Genomic DNA, 15,758 nt, shown 5'->3' with positions numbered 1-15,758 from the left:
ATTTTTAAAGTTGGTAATAGTATAAAGAAATACATTGCTGATATCATTGGTGTAGGAAAAGAGTCTTGACCATGATTCAGATTTTATGCAGTTCTGTTTCATTTTAGCTAAATTTTGACAATTATGGTTCTAGGTAGTAATTAATGAATAATTAATTATTACTCCCCTATCATATACTACCTTATTAACTGTGTCAATTGTCCCCTCATTTCCCAAATATTTAAGTGCCAGATGCTCTGCTACATGATGGGATCATTAACAATGAACAAAATAGATATAGCTCTTACTTCCACAGGGCTAGGTATTTTGGCAAGACAGAGAAATAAATCAGAAGTTAAAATTGCAGAGAGACAGTAGAGTGCAGAGGGGTGCGCATAAGAACACTTCCCCAAAGCCATTGGCTGGGAAAGTGAGAGACTGATTTTTGTGTTTTTGCAACCAGTGGAGCTCAAAGACAGGAGTTTGAGAGGTGGGTGGGCTTGGTTGGGGTAGAGACCTGAGGGTGCTGCCCTACTTCTGGAGAGAAGGCAGGCAAGCAACCCAGGACAGATGATGTGATCTGAGGATCACCTAAGGTCAATGGAGAGAGTGTTGTTCTTGGAGTGCATCTGTGGGAGGTGGCATTCGCAGACACACCTCTTTGGTGACAAAAGAGCCAATGGGCACCATTTGCCCCCCCCCCTCCCTAAGCACATGCACAGAGACACCTGCTGAGGGCAGCTAACCCAGACACTATTTAACCTGTTTGTTCCAAAACCTACGCCCTTGCACTCTGATGCCCTTCTCACCAAACTTGAATCCATTCTAGCACAAACAGACCTTTCCTTGGAAAACCAGCACAGGGCCCTCCACAGCACATTCCTCAAGTTTTTGTTTTTAAGATTTTAGTTATTTATTTGACAGAGAGAGAACACAAGTAGGCAAAGAGGCAGGCAGAGAGAGGGGGAAGCAGACTCCCTGCTGAACAGAGAGCCCAACATGGGGCTCGATTTCAGGACCCCCGAGACCATGACCTGAGCTGAAGGCAGAGGCTTGACCCACTGAGCCACCCAGGCGCCCTCAAGTTTGAAGTTTTAAAAGTCAGCAGACTTGGCTGGGATAGAGCCCAAAGTGTACTATGCTGCTTCAGGCAGGCAAAGACAGATAGTATGAAAACAGAGATCTGAAAAATGCCTGGGATGCAGGAGGGGGAAATTATTTACTCTTCTGGAGGGTTTCCCTGAGAGCAGCAAACCCTCTCTGGGTACAAAGGAATTGGTTGGACACATTTCCCTCCCCCATGCCTCAGCATAAACCAACTGCAGTAAATAGCACAGCACCAACACTGGCTCCCTAACCTGCTTAGAGAACTATACATCACAGAATGTATAAAGAACTATACATCACAAGAATACACTTAGGGAACTCACTGACTCCATCAAATGTAATAGCATTCATATTATAGCAATCCTGGAAGAAGAAGAAGAGAGAAAAGGGTGCAGAAGTTTTATTTGAGGAAATAATAGGTGAAAACTGCCTTATTCTGGGGAAGTAAACAGACATCCAAATCCAGGAGGCACAGAGAACTCCCATCAAAATGGCTGATATCAAGACATATTGTAGTTAAATTTGCAAAATATAGTAATAGGAAAAAATCCTAAAAGCAACAAGATGAAGTCCTAACTTACAAGGGAAGACCCACAGAGCTAGCTGTAGCTCTCTCCACAAAAACCTGACAAGCCAGAAGAGAGTGGCATGATATATTTAACATGCTGGATGAGAAAAATCTGCAGCCAATAATAGTCTATCCAGCTAGGCTGTCATTCAGAATAGAAGGAGAGATAAGGAGCTTGCCATACAAACAAAAGTTAAGGAGTTCATGACCACTAAAACAATGCTACAAGTAAAAGGGCACTCTGAATGGGACAGACCAAAAGTGACAGACTAGAAAGGAACAGAGAAAATCTCCAGAAACAATAACAAGACATGTAATAAAATGGTACTGACTACACATCTATCAATAATTACTCTGAATGTAAATGGAATAAATGTTCCAATCAAAAGACATAGGGTCTCAGAATGGATTTTTTATTTTTTATTTTATTTTTTATTATTATTTTTTTAATTTATTTAACAGACAGAGATCACAAGCAGGCGGAGAGGCAGGCAGAGAGAGAGGGGGAAGCAGGCTCCCCGCTCAGCAGAGAGCCTGATGCGGGGCTCGATACCAGGACCCTGGGACCATGACCCAGGCCGAAGGCAAAGGCCTAATCCACTGAGCCACCCAGGCGCCCCCAGAATGGATTTTTTAAAAGAAGCTATATATGAATATATATATATATATATTCATATATAGTTGTTGTTGTTTTGTTTTGTTTTTTAGTTTCTAGATCATCTATTTCTGCTCTAATCTTTATTACTTTTCTTCTGCTCATGACCTGAGCCGAAGGCAGAGGCTTTAACCCACCGAGCCACCTGGGTTCCCCCAAAATGGACTTTAAAACAAAGACTATAACAAGAGACAAAGACAGACACTATATAATAATAAAGGGGACAATCTAACAGGAAGACCTAATTATAAATATTTATGCAGCCAACATAGGAGGACCCAAATACATCAAATAGTTAATAACAAACATAAAAGAACTAATTGATATTTTACAATAATAGTAGGGGACTTTAACACCTCACTTACAGCAATGGACAACATTTAAGCAGAAAATCAACAAGGAAAAAAATGGCTCCGAATGACACATTGGACCAGATGGACTTAACAGATATATCCAGAACATTTCATCCTAAAGTAGCAGAGTACGTATTCTTTTCAAGTGCACATGGGACATACTCCAGCATAGATCACATACCAAGTTACAAATCAGGCTTCAACAAATACAAAGAGATTAAGATCATACCATATATTTTTTTCTGCCCATAACACTATGAAACTTGAAATCAACCAACAGAAAAATTTGGAAAGACCACAAATACATGGAGATTAAACAACATGCTACTGAAGAATGGATGGGTCAGCCACTGCCATGAATAGCATGGGGGAGGCCTGTACCAGCGTGAAGTGTGAGTTTGACCAATGCTTCAATTGGTGGTTTGCCAAGAAGTTTTAAAGCGTCGGCTCGGAAGACCCATACACCAACCCCTTCGAGTGCTATCAGCAGTATTCAGAAAGCAATAAAGGAGAGATTCCCACTGCAGGACTGGAATTCATGGGCCATGGCAAAGAAAAGCCCGAAAACTCTTCTTGAACTTGAAAGTCACCTTGACAGTCACTCCTCCAGTCAGGAAATTGAGGACACTAGATTTCATCAATTAAGACTGTGAAAAAAGTCATCAATTCGATGGGTTTAGGAAGGAGGAAGTTTCTCTCCTTCCTGTCCTCTCTCTTGTGAAAGATGATGAACCATCACTCTGCTTTGAGATGATTTCTCACTTGCTTTGGCATCCTTGCAGGAACTCCATGTGCTAAAACCAAACGATTTCTTGGATTATGGTTGCAATACTTGGTCTGGGATCAGCTTTAAATATCCTTTGTATGTAAATACTGATAAACTTGTCAGAATGATCAGGGTTGCCTGACCTCTTGAGTTTTGTGGTATGTTGTATATACAACCAAGTATATTGTATATACACTTGTATATACAACCAAATATATTGGTAGGAGGTATAATTCATGCAAGCAATTAATTAGGATCACTCTTTTCTCTCAGGGAGCTAAGGCTTTGAAAAGGGATCCCAGCCCAGTAGTTTTAACCAATGCTTGGGAGCACGATTTCATTTTCATATAATAACTTTTAAGATTGCTGGTGGATTGGGTTAGCCAAGAGGAAGACAGCTTAAACAGACAGTTCCCTGCCTTAAGAAGAGGTGTCAATTTCTAATTAAGTTGTGAAAGCTTGAAGAATGTTGCAGTATACACATTTCAGAGCTCATAGTGTAAGTTAGGAAATAAAATCCTTGGAGTAACAATGGAGGAAGATACTAAATTGCAAAATTTGCTATTGCCAGCTTTCAGATCAAGTCAGTTAATGAAGCCAACCTATATTATCATTAAAATTGCCAAAATGCTGCATCTGATTAAATGGAAGAAGAGTTTGTTTTATTTGCCTATGTACCCACCCTGTCCTGTGATATCTGTAATCATGAAGATGGAATAAATAGTAACATTTAGTTACAAAAAAAAAAAAAAAGAATGAATGGGTCAACCAAGAAATTAAAAAATACATGAAACCAAATGATAATGAAAACATGACAGTCCAAAATCTTTGGGATGCAGCAAAAACAGTCATAAGGGAAAGTATATAACAATACAGGCCTATCTAAAGGAGCTAGAAAAAGAACAACAGATGAAGCACAAAGCCAGTAGCAGAAGAAAAGTAATAAAGATTAGAGCAGAAATGATCTAGAAACTAAAAACTAGTTTTTAAACTAATGATCTAGAAACTAAAAAACAAAACAAAACAAAACAACAACAACAACAACAACAAAAAACCCAGTAGAATAAAACAATGACACCAGGAGCTGGTTCTTCAAAAAAATGAGTAAAATTGATAAACCCCTAGCCAGACTTAACAAAAAGAGAGAGAGGGAGAAAGAGAAAGGACCCAAATAAATAAAATCACAAATGAGAGAGGAGAAATCATAACCAACAATACAAACAATTATAAGAGAATATTAAGGAAAATTCTATACCAACAAATTGGACTATCTGGAAGAAATACATAAATTCCCAGAAATACATAAACTACCAATACTGAAAGAGGAAGAAATAGAAAACTTGAACAGACTGATAACCAGCAAAGAAATTGAATCAGTAATAAAAAATCTCCCAACAAACAAAAGTCCAGGGCCAGATGGCTTCACAGGATAATTCTACAAAATATTTATTTTTTTTTTAAAGATTTTTATTTATTTGCCACAGAGAGCGAGCGCAAGCGAGTACACACAAGCAGGCAGAGAGGCAGGCAGAGGCAGAGAGAGAAGCAGGTTCCCTGCCGAGCAAGGAGCCTGATGCGGGACTCGATCCCATGACCCTGGGATCATGACCTGAGCCGAAGGCAGTGGCTTAACCCACTGAGCCACCCAGGCGTCCCCTACAAAATATTTAAAGAGAGTTAATACCTATCCTTTTCAAACTATTCCAAAAAATAGAAATGGATGGAAAACTTCCAAATTCATTCTGTGAGGCCAGCATTACCCTGATTTCAAAACAAGAGAAAGATCCCACTAAAAAAGAGAACTATAGGGAAAGAAGGGAGGGAGGGAAAGAGGAAGGAACAAAGGAAGGAACGAATTATAGGCCAATATCCCTGATGAACATAGATGCAAAAATTCTCTACAAAGTACTAGTAAATCAAATCCAGAAGTACTTTTAAAAAATCATTCACTGTGATCAAGTGGGATTTATTCCTGGGCTGCAAGGGTGGTTCAATATTCACAGATCAGTCAATCAATGTGATATACCACATTAATAAAAGAAAGGATAAGAGCCATCTGATCCTCTCAATAAATGCAGAAAAAGCTTTGGACAAAGTACAACATCCATTCATGATAAAAACCATCAACAAAGTGAGGGTAGAGGGAACATACCTCAACATCGTAGAGGCCATATATGAAAAACCCATATCTAATATTATTCTCAATGGGGAAAAACTGAAAGCTTTTCCTCTTTTTAGGAACAAGACAGGGATGTCCACTCTCACCACTGTTACTTAACATAGACTGGAAGTCTTAGCCTCAGCAATCAGACATCAAAATTAAATTTAAAAAGCATCCAGATTGGCAAGGAAGAAGTCAAACTTTCACTCTTTGCAGATGACAAGATACTCTATTTAGAAAGCCCAAAAGACTCCACTAAAAAAAATTCTTAGAACTGATGCACGAATTCAGTAAAATCACAGGATGCAAAATCAATATACATAAATCTGTTGCATTTCTATACACCAATAATGAAACATCAGAAAGAGAAATCAAGGCATGGATCCCATTTACAATTGCACCAAAACCCACAAGATAACCAACGATAAACCCAACCAGAGAGATAGAAAATCTGTACTCTCAAAACTGTAAAAACATTGATGAAAGCAATTGAAGATGAGACAACAAATTGGGAAAACATTCCATGCTATAGATTGGAAGAACAAATATTGTTAAAATATCTATACTACCCAAAGCAATCTACACATTTAAAGCAATCCCTGTCAAAATACCACCAGTTTTCACAGAACTAGAATAAAAAAATCTTAAAATTTGTATGAAACCACAAAAGACCTCCAATAGCCAAAGCAATCTTCATAAAGAAAAGCAAAACTGGAGATATCACTTCCAGACTTCAAGTTATATTACAAAGCTGTAGGGACCAAAAAAGTGCCGCAAACACAGACACACAGATCAACGGAACAGAGTAGAAAACCCAGAAATGAACCCACAACTATATAGTCAATTAGTCGTTGACAAAATAAGAAAGAGTATCCAATGGAAAAAAGACCATCTCTTCAATAAAAGGTGTTGGGAAAACTGGACAACTGCATGCAAAAGAATGAAACTGGACCACTCTCTTACACCATACACAAAAATACATTCAGAATGGATAAAAGACCTAAATGTAAGAACTAAAACCATAAAAATCCTAGAGAAGAACACAGGCAATAACTTCTTTGACATTGACCATAGCAACTTCTTACAAGATAGGTCTTCTGAGGCAAGGGAAACAAAAGCAAAAATAAACTATTGGGACTTCATTAAGATAAAAATCTCCTTTGGAATTAAAAGGCAACCAATGGAATGGGAGAAGATACTTGCAAATAACATGTCTGATAAAGGGATAGTATCAAAAATATATAAAGAACTTGTAAAATGGAACACTCAAAAACCAAATAATTCCATTTAAAAATGGGCAGAAGACAAGAATAGACATTTGTCCAAAGAAGACACATACATGGCTAACAGACACATGAAAAGATGCTCAACATCACTCATCATTAGGGAAATACAAATCAAAACCACAGTGAGATGCCACCTCACACCTGCCAGAATGGCTAAAATTAACAACACAGGAAACAACAGGTGTTATTGAGGATGTGGAGAAAGGGGACACCTTTTGCACTGTTGGTGGGAATGCAAACTGGTGCAGTCACTGTAGAAAACAGTATGGGTGTTCCTCAAAAAGTTAAAAATAGGGACATCTGGGTGACTCAGTTGGTTAAGCATCTGCCTTCGGTTCAGGTCATGATCCCAGGATCCTGGGATCAAGTCCCACATGGGGCTCCTTGCTCAGCAGAGAGCCTGCTTCTCCCTCTACCTGCTGCTCCCCCTGCTTGTGCATGCTTGCTCACTCACTCTCTCGCAAATAAATAAAATCTTTAAAAAACAAAACAAGTTAAAAACAGAACTACTCTACTATCCAGCAATTTCACAACCAGTTGTTTACCCAAAGGATACAAAAATACTGATTCAAAGGGATGCATGCACCCCAATGTTTATAGCAGCATTGTCAACAATAGCCAAATTATGGAAAGACCCCAAATGTCTATTGACTGTTGAATGGATAAAGAAGAGAGGAGTCTGGCTGACACATTACTCAGGCATAAAAAAGACTATTAGAAATTCTTTTTTTTTTTTTAAGATTTTATTTATTTATTTGACAGAGAGAAATCACAAGTAGATGGAGAGGCAGGCAGAGAGAGAGAGAGAGGGAAGCAGGCTCCCTGCCGAGCAGAGAACCCGATGCGGGACTCGATCCCAGGACTCCGAGATCATGACCTGAGCCGAAGGCAGCGGCCCAACCCACCACTGAGCCACCCAGGTGCCCAAGACTATTAGAAATTCTTAAAGGTTTAGAATCTTTAGAAGAATTAGACTGCATCTCAGCTTATTGTGTATTCAGGAACCCACATTTTCACGTCTAAGGTACAGGTTAGGGTTGGGGTAGGGTTAGGTGCAGAGTTAGAGTAAGGGTATGTGCCTGGTATCCAGCAGTTCAAGATTTCTCCTGAGAATAAAACTCCAGACTTCTGCTGGGGTTATAATATATATGGCAGTCTTCTACCAAGCTGAGGCAATGAGGGGATATGTGTCTAAATACTCTTAAAAAAAAAAAAGCTACAATTTCATGTCACAGATGTATTATGGGGAAGTAGAATATTACTTCCCTGCTATTGGGGAATAAAGCAGAGGCAGTAACAACCAGAAGAAAAATACTTGCTAAAGAAAATAATATCTAAGCTGAAATTAGTTCCTTCAGAGCGGAAATAGCATGCTGTTCCACAAGATAAAGATTGCATGGTGTAGTCTAGGACCTGAGAGAAGTTCATTAAGATTGCATGGCGTAGTGCAATTGCTGGGTCATAGGGCAGTTCTACTTTCAACATTTTGAGGAACCTCCAATTGCACTACTGGGTATTTACCCTAAAGATACAAACATAGTGATCCAAAGGGGCACGTGCACCCGAATGTTTATAGCAGCAATGTCCACAATAGCCAAACTATGGAAAGAATCTAGATGTCCATCAACAGATGAATGGATCAAGAAGATGTGGTATATATACACAATGGAATACTATGCAGCCATCAAAAGAAATGAAATCTTGCCATTTGCGACAACATGGATGGAACTAGAGCGTATCATGCTTAGCGAAATAAGTCAAGCAGAGAAAGACAACTATCATATGATCTCCCTGATATGAGGAAGTGGTGATGCAACATGGGGGCTTAAGTGGGTACGAGAAGAATAAATGAAAGAAGATGGGATTGGGAGGGAGACAAACCATAAGTGACTCTTAATCTCACAAAACAAACTGAGGGTTGCTGGGGGGAGGGGGTTTGGGTGAAGGGGGTGGGGTTATGGACATTGGGGAGGGTATGTGCTTTGGTGAGTGCTGTGAAGTGTGTAAACCTGGTGATTCACAGACCTGTACCCCTGGGGATAAAAATAAATGTTTATAAAAAATTAAAAAAAAAATCAAAGATTGCATGGCGTAGTCTAGGACCTGAGAGAAGTTCATTATGTCTGGACCTAACGTGTGCTAGAGAGGGAGCAAGGAGTGCAATAAATGATGCTAGAGAAGCCAACCCAGGGAAAGCCCTATAAGCCCTATGAAAGTAGTAAAGATTTTATTATGTGCATATTATGTGCATGACTTGACATGTGTCCTAGACATAATATTCTGTCTCCAGTGTGACAAATGAACTTGAGGAAGGTAAGACTACAGGAAGAGAGACAGCTTGGGAGGCTGTTGCAGTAAGCTGGCTAGAGTGATGGTGTCTAACGCAATAGACATAAATGCAATAGAGATGAAATGAGAGATATTTAGAGAAGTAGAAACAATGGGACTTGAAGATTGTTTGGCTAAGCAAAGCAGAGTGAAAAGTGAAGGCTGACACCCAGTTTCTGGCTTAAGCAACTCTGTTGGCAGTGAAGCCATCCCCCAGGATAGGGAATATATAATAAGGAGTACTATCTTGCTAGTTTGCTAGTTCGAGGAATTTTGAGGAGGTGAGGGGGGAAGCCAATGAGTTCTGTTATGACTATCCTGTGTTTAAAGTGCTTATGAGACAGCGACGGAGAGATATTTAGAAAGTATTGGTGCTTAGGAGACATAACTGTCCTGAAGAAATAAATTTGGAGGTCAGCACTGTAGCAAGATTAACTAAAGCAATGAAGTAGAAACAACCTAAAATCACCCCTAAACAATATGTAGAATGGAAAGATCAACAGATACTGTATACAACACTGAGAAATACTCACCTTTAAATGATAAGCAGAAGAGAAAGAAGGTCTACTGAGGAGGAACAAAGAAGAAAGAAACCAGAAGATCATGTGTACAGAAGCTAAAGGAAGGAAGGTTGTTCCCCAAAAGAGTGGCAGGTGGGCAACAGGGCCAAATGTTGCCAAGAGGGACGCCTGGGTGGCTCAGTTGGTTAAGCAGCTGCCTTCGGCTCAGGTCATGATCCCAGGGTCCTGGGATCGAGTCCCACATCGGGCTCCTTGCTCGGCAGGGAGCCTGGTACTCCCTCTGCCTCTGCCTGCCTCTTTGTCTGCCTGTGCTCGCTTGCTCTCTCTCCCTCTGTCTCTGACAAATAAATAAATAAAATCTTTAAAAAAAAATGTTGCCAAGAGATTGTGTCAGGGAAGTCCTGGTGATCTTAACAAGAGTAGTAGCAGAGGAGGTAGCTGCCAAATTTCAGTGGTTGAGGACTGAATGGGAGGTGAGATGGTTATTTCTGATTCTCAAATATCCACCCACTTTTCCAAAATTGGAGAACCCTCTTCCTCTGGCATTTGAGTAGAGTACTAGTTTTAGACAACAACAGTACACGCTCACTAGTTTAAATAGAAAGAAATTTATTCCAAGATTTTGGTTAGTTTATAGGACATTAAGGCCAAGACACCAAGCTTAGTTATCGAATGGTCACTGGCAAGACAGCCAGGAAAAAGCCCAACTACAAGATGGGAACTTTCCAACAGATATGTTCTTTTTGTCACCACCTGATGCTTGATATCCATGAATCAGGCTCTGGTCACTAGGATCTCTACAACAGCTGCAGTAGAAAAAACAAAAGCCTCTATGATCTGCACTTGCCAGAACTGTTGCCTTGGCCTTGCCAAGCCTGGCAGGGGCACATCTGCCTGGCAGAAAGCATGGGTAACCCTTGCTGCACTTTATGGGAGTCTTGAAAACATACTCTTTAGCTTTCTATCTCCTAAAACCCAGAAAGGCATGCTACAATGGATTGGAAAGGTGTAGAATGAGACAACTGGTAGTGATTGCCACTGTCCATCCCTTTGCCTATTCAGCATCAATTCATCTTTCTCCCCAAACTTCAAATTACAAACCACAAATTGCAACAACGTATAGATTCCTGAAGTTTTTCCATTGCTTTTGCCCCTGGGCATGGTAGTAGAAGGAGGCAAAGGATACTCTCGGTTCTAGATCTGCTCCCCCTTGCCTTCATTTTGTGGTAGAAACCCTACTTCCCCTTTAAAATCTTAAATACTCCAGCCAGTACATGTAATCCCCCTCACCTTGTTCATGAAGCATGAGGAATCCAAATAGACCAGGTGTCAGTCTCAACCTCTACTTCACTGTAAGCCCTTTTGTTTCCTGATGGACTCATCCCTTCCTTGGATAGTAAGACTATTAAACCATCAAAACTGAAAGTTGTAGGGATAGAGAGAAAATTTTTGAGAATGGGTCATTAGGTTTATTGTAGGAGGTATCCCTCTTACTTCACATCCATTGTTTTCTGACCCTATGTATTGTGGCCATGAGAGATACATACTTAGTGCCTTCTGACTGACAGCTTTACAGCCGCACAGCTGGTACGTTCATTGGGTCTCCCCAAGGACTGTCTGCTTTTCTAAAAGCCCACCTGCTTTTGGGTGATGGGATACATGGTAAGATCAGTGAATCTCAACCGCATTAGCCCTATGCTATACTTCATTCATATATAAACAAATTCTCCGGTCAGAAACAGTAGTTAAAACAATACCATGACAACGAATTAGGTACATAATAGGACTATAGGTAATGATGCAGGTAAAATTTTGGCAAGCAGGGAAACTCAACCTAAATTTATAGTAAATACATATTTACAGTGAGGAGAATTGCTGCCCTCTCCATGATGGAAGAACCCTAGTTGTTAAACTGCCACTAGATGGTTGTTTGGTGTTCCAGAGCTGAGGGCACGATCAGGACGCAGCTGTTGATCACTACAGCAGATATGTTAGGCACTCAGGAGTAATAGTAGCCAAGTCAGTTCCAGCACTGGGGGGACGACAGAGGTAATATTGAACCTAGGAGTAATCTCCTTCCTTGCCACCACAAAGACTTTTTAAATGAGCCTACTGAACAAACACTTAGATGCCTGGGAAAAGGCCAGTTTTCGAATATTGCCCATCTCCTCTGTAGGAGTCCCTGGCAAGCATCCTTGTGGGACATAGTCCTCAGTCTGCGCACAATCTGAAGATGTCCATCTATGCATTTCTTTCTCCGTATCTCTTTGTTACAATCTTTCATCCTTGTTTTTTCCATGGTCCGACTAGCTCTTCACATGAATCAATATAGATCCACACCTCACAAGATGTCCTTCCAAATAAAATAGAACATAATACAATCCTTCCAAAACTTGCACGAATGCATCTAGAAACCAAGAGGATGATTTCTTTTTCCCTGTGAAGAAGAGGTAAAGTCACCTGCTAATACTGAGGGAAGAAAGTGACAGAGTCAGAGATTAATACAGAAGTATTAAAATACCCACACATGAGAGAGAGACAACTTGGAAAACGAAGAAATGAGGTGGAGACAATTGTAAAGAAGTCAGACTACATGGTTATGTGATTTTCCTCCAGAAGCAGCACTTTAAGCCACTAAAAGCAAAACCACCACAATGGACAAATAAAGCATGTTTCTTGCAACCTCAAGACTTCACTCACCTGCATTTAAAAATATTTGCTAGCTCACAAAATTAATGTACTGGTAATTGTAGCTAAATCAGGGTTATTATTTAGATATTATATTTGTTAATATAATCTTTTGTCCAAGAATATATAAGAATAATATATAAGAAAGTATTATTTGGGATAATCATCTTAAAAATCTGTAAAATCAAGTGATATCAAGTCCCTGAGAAGGGGGATTAGGGGACTGGAAGACAAGAATGGAGGGAGATATACTTTCACTCCATACCCTTTTGTACCTTTTGAATTTTACATCTGTATGAAAAATACCTATACAGTCTCTTGATGTATCCAGCTTCACTTGATATAAGTATGTTTCTCTGAGAGGACAGGGATCTCTGCAACTCTAGCCCATTGGGTCTGCTTTGTGCCAAATGGCACGCAGAGATGGTTTTCTTTACTGTGTGTGAGTGTGTGTGTGTGTGTGTGTGTGTCTAAATATTTTATTTATTTATTTGACAGAGACAGAGATCACAAGTAGGCAGACAGGCAGGCAGAGAGGGGGAAAGCAGGCTCCCCACTGAGCTGAGAGCCTGATGCGGGGCTCGATCCCAGGACCCTGAGATCATGACCTGAGCTGAAGGCAGAGGCTTTAACCCACTGAGCCACCCAGGCACCCCCAGAGATGGTTTTCTAAGCCATTTCTCAATATCAGCTAACCAGAAGTGTTTTTTCCAAAATCCTTGTGATGGGAATAAATATTTTGTCATGTATCTACTCATTCACTTGTCTATGTAGTCAACCAATTTTTATCAAGGCTTGTGTGTTTTCTAAAAATCCCTATAGAATATGTTCTAGGAAACACAGAGCTACAAAGAAAAGGCCTCTAGTTAGTCACCTCAGTCTTTTTGAATGGGGCAGCATGTAAGCAAGGAGTGATCCCCACCCTCCATTTATTTACAGACAGATATGTAGGAAAGTCCTCAATAGAACAGGATGATGTAAAGCTGTATGTGACAAATGTTGTGCTATAGGAGTGAAGAAACAATTCATTCTGGGCATATCAGGAAAGATTTCACAGGGAAAAAAAAAACACATATCTGAACTAGATTGTGAATAATTATTAGAATTTTAGAGAAGAAAAAGAGATGGAAAATGCATTTCAGATTGAGGGAACAGCTTAAGCACAGGCATAAAAACACCAATATGTGTGGCAAATTTGGGAAAACGGTCATCATTTAGTGAGATACGAATGTAGTGTGCATGGAAATACAGGAGCAGGATGCCTAAAGGAACAGACAGGTTATGTTGCCTGAGACATGAACTGGAAGCCACTCAAAGTTTGTGAAAAGGAACAAGTTTCCCTCATGTTTTAGGAAGACATTATATTTAGGCAGTGTGATAACCTAAGAATCATAGGCTTTGATGTTAAGCTGACCTAAACTTGAATCTTATCTTGTACTCACTAGAAGAGTCATTTGGGGCAAGTCACTTAACTGCTCTATTTTCAGGTTCATCGTATCAGACCCGAGTTAATGAATGAGCAAAGCATACTTGCATGGCACATAGCAGAGGGTAAATAAATTGTAGGTACTGTTGTTGTTGTTGTTGTTATTTTAAAGATTTATTTACTTATTTGAGAGAGAGGACATGACAAGTCAGGGGAGGAACAGAGGGAGAGGGAGAATCTCAAGCAGACTCCCTGTTGAGTGTGGAGCCTAATGCGGGGCCTAACCCCACGACCCTCGAGACCATGACTTGAGCCAAAATCAGGAGTCAGTCACATAACCAGCAGGTCCACCCAGGTGCCCAGTATTATTACATTTATGGCAATATGGAAGGTATATTAGCAAGGTAGAATATTGAATATATTGGCTAGTTCAGGGACTGAAATGGCATCTAGGTGAGGAGATGAGAGCCCCCAAATAAATGATGACTGTAGAAACAGAAATGGCTGAACATAAGATATTGGCATCTAGTGGGCAGAGGCCAAGGATCCTACAATGTATAAAACAGTCATCAAAAATGAAGACTTATTGGGCTCAAAGTTCAGTAGTGCTCAGGGTGGAGAAACCTTATATAAATGGATAGAGATCAAAGAACAGGTTGAATGACCTTTCCTCATTTTTTTTTAAATATAAACTATTCAAAACATATTTATTTATTTATTTATTTTTAAGGATTTATTTATTTATTTGACACGGAGAGATCACAAGTAGGCAGAGAGGCAGGCAGAGAGAGAGAGGAGGAAGCAGGCTCCCTGCTGAGCAGAGAGCCTGATGCGGGGCTTGATCCCAGGACCCTGAGATCATGACCTGAGCCGAAGGCAGCGGCTTAACCCACTGAGCCACCCAGGCGCCCCTTAAAACATATTTAAACCATAATAAATACCCACATGCTTATTACTAAAATTTAAGAAATATTCATAACATGGTTCATCGATATCAAGGAGAATTCTCGGTGGAGCCATGAGTCTGAATAATTCTTGAGAAACACTGTAGCCCTGTATGACAAAGAATCAGCTGTATCTGTTGGAAGAGTACTTAAATATCTTCAGGTAAAGGTCCTTTGCTCCCCCTTCATGGAACTTTAAAATGGAAAGTTTCTGAAAGGAATAATTTGTTAAGAGTAAGAATTTTCTCTGGCTCATTAAGCAATATTAACAAATATCATTAAGATAGCATAGTATCTGGAAAAGAAAGAAAAATTGCAGTATGCTATAAAGAAAACTTTCAGTAAGTGAAGTGTGACATTTCATGGGGACTTTGCTTAAATGGAATCAGACAGAGAACCTAATCTAGTTTTACAAGACCCTCATAGTTCCATCAAAATATGACATTGGGGAAGGATTCAGTCTTAGCATGGGCAGGACCCCAAGTCTGTATATTTCCACTACACATGTGAATCCTCCCCTAATGTGCCACAAACATAAATGATTAAAATTAACTGACTCCTTCAGGCTTTTAGTGAACATTAATGCTTGTGAGATAAGTAGAGAAATACAGACAAGGCAGGTCAGACAGGCTTATGCCCCAGCAAAGGGACTGCTCCTGTAATCAGGCCAATTCAGATTCATACCACAACAAATTTATAAGAACTCCAGCAAATTCACAAGAGTCTCTCTTGGGCAGGTATGAAATCTACACATGCCAAGGATCCATTGTATAACTATTACATCATTGTACTTACAATGTCTCCCTTCTTTGATCCATGCCTGCCTAGCCACTCAAATCTTGTTTTATTTACCTATGTATAAAGGAGATATGCATTTTTAAAGATTTGTTTATTTATTTATTTTAGAGAGAGCACAGGGAGGAGAAGAAGAGGGAGAGAGAAGCTTAAGCAGACTCCATGCTGAGCTCAGAGACCC

The 15,758-nt window shown here is 39.9% G+C and overlaps 1 pseudogene; it reads left to right on the top strand.

Moving 5' to 3' along the window:
* Window positions 1–3,017: 3,017 nt before the first annotated feature.
* Window positions 3,018–3,261, top strand: LOC123394406 (annotated as a pseudogene).
* Window positions 3,262–15,758: the final 12,497 nt, after the last annotated feature.

The sequence above is a fragment of the Mustela putorius genome, unplaced genomic scaffold (assembly GCF_011764305.1).
Source record: "Mustela putorius furo isolate JIRA1106 unplaced genomic scaffold, ASM1176430v1.1 tig00003834_pilon_pilon_pilon, whole genome shotgun sequence".
NCBI lineage: Eukaryota > Metazoa > Chordata > Mammalia > Carnivora > Mustelidae > Mustela > Mustela putorius.
The sequence above is the reverse complement of the archived record's forward strand: the minus strand, read 5'-3'. Positions and strand labels throughout refer to the sequence as shown.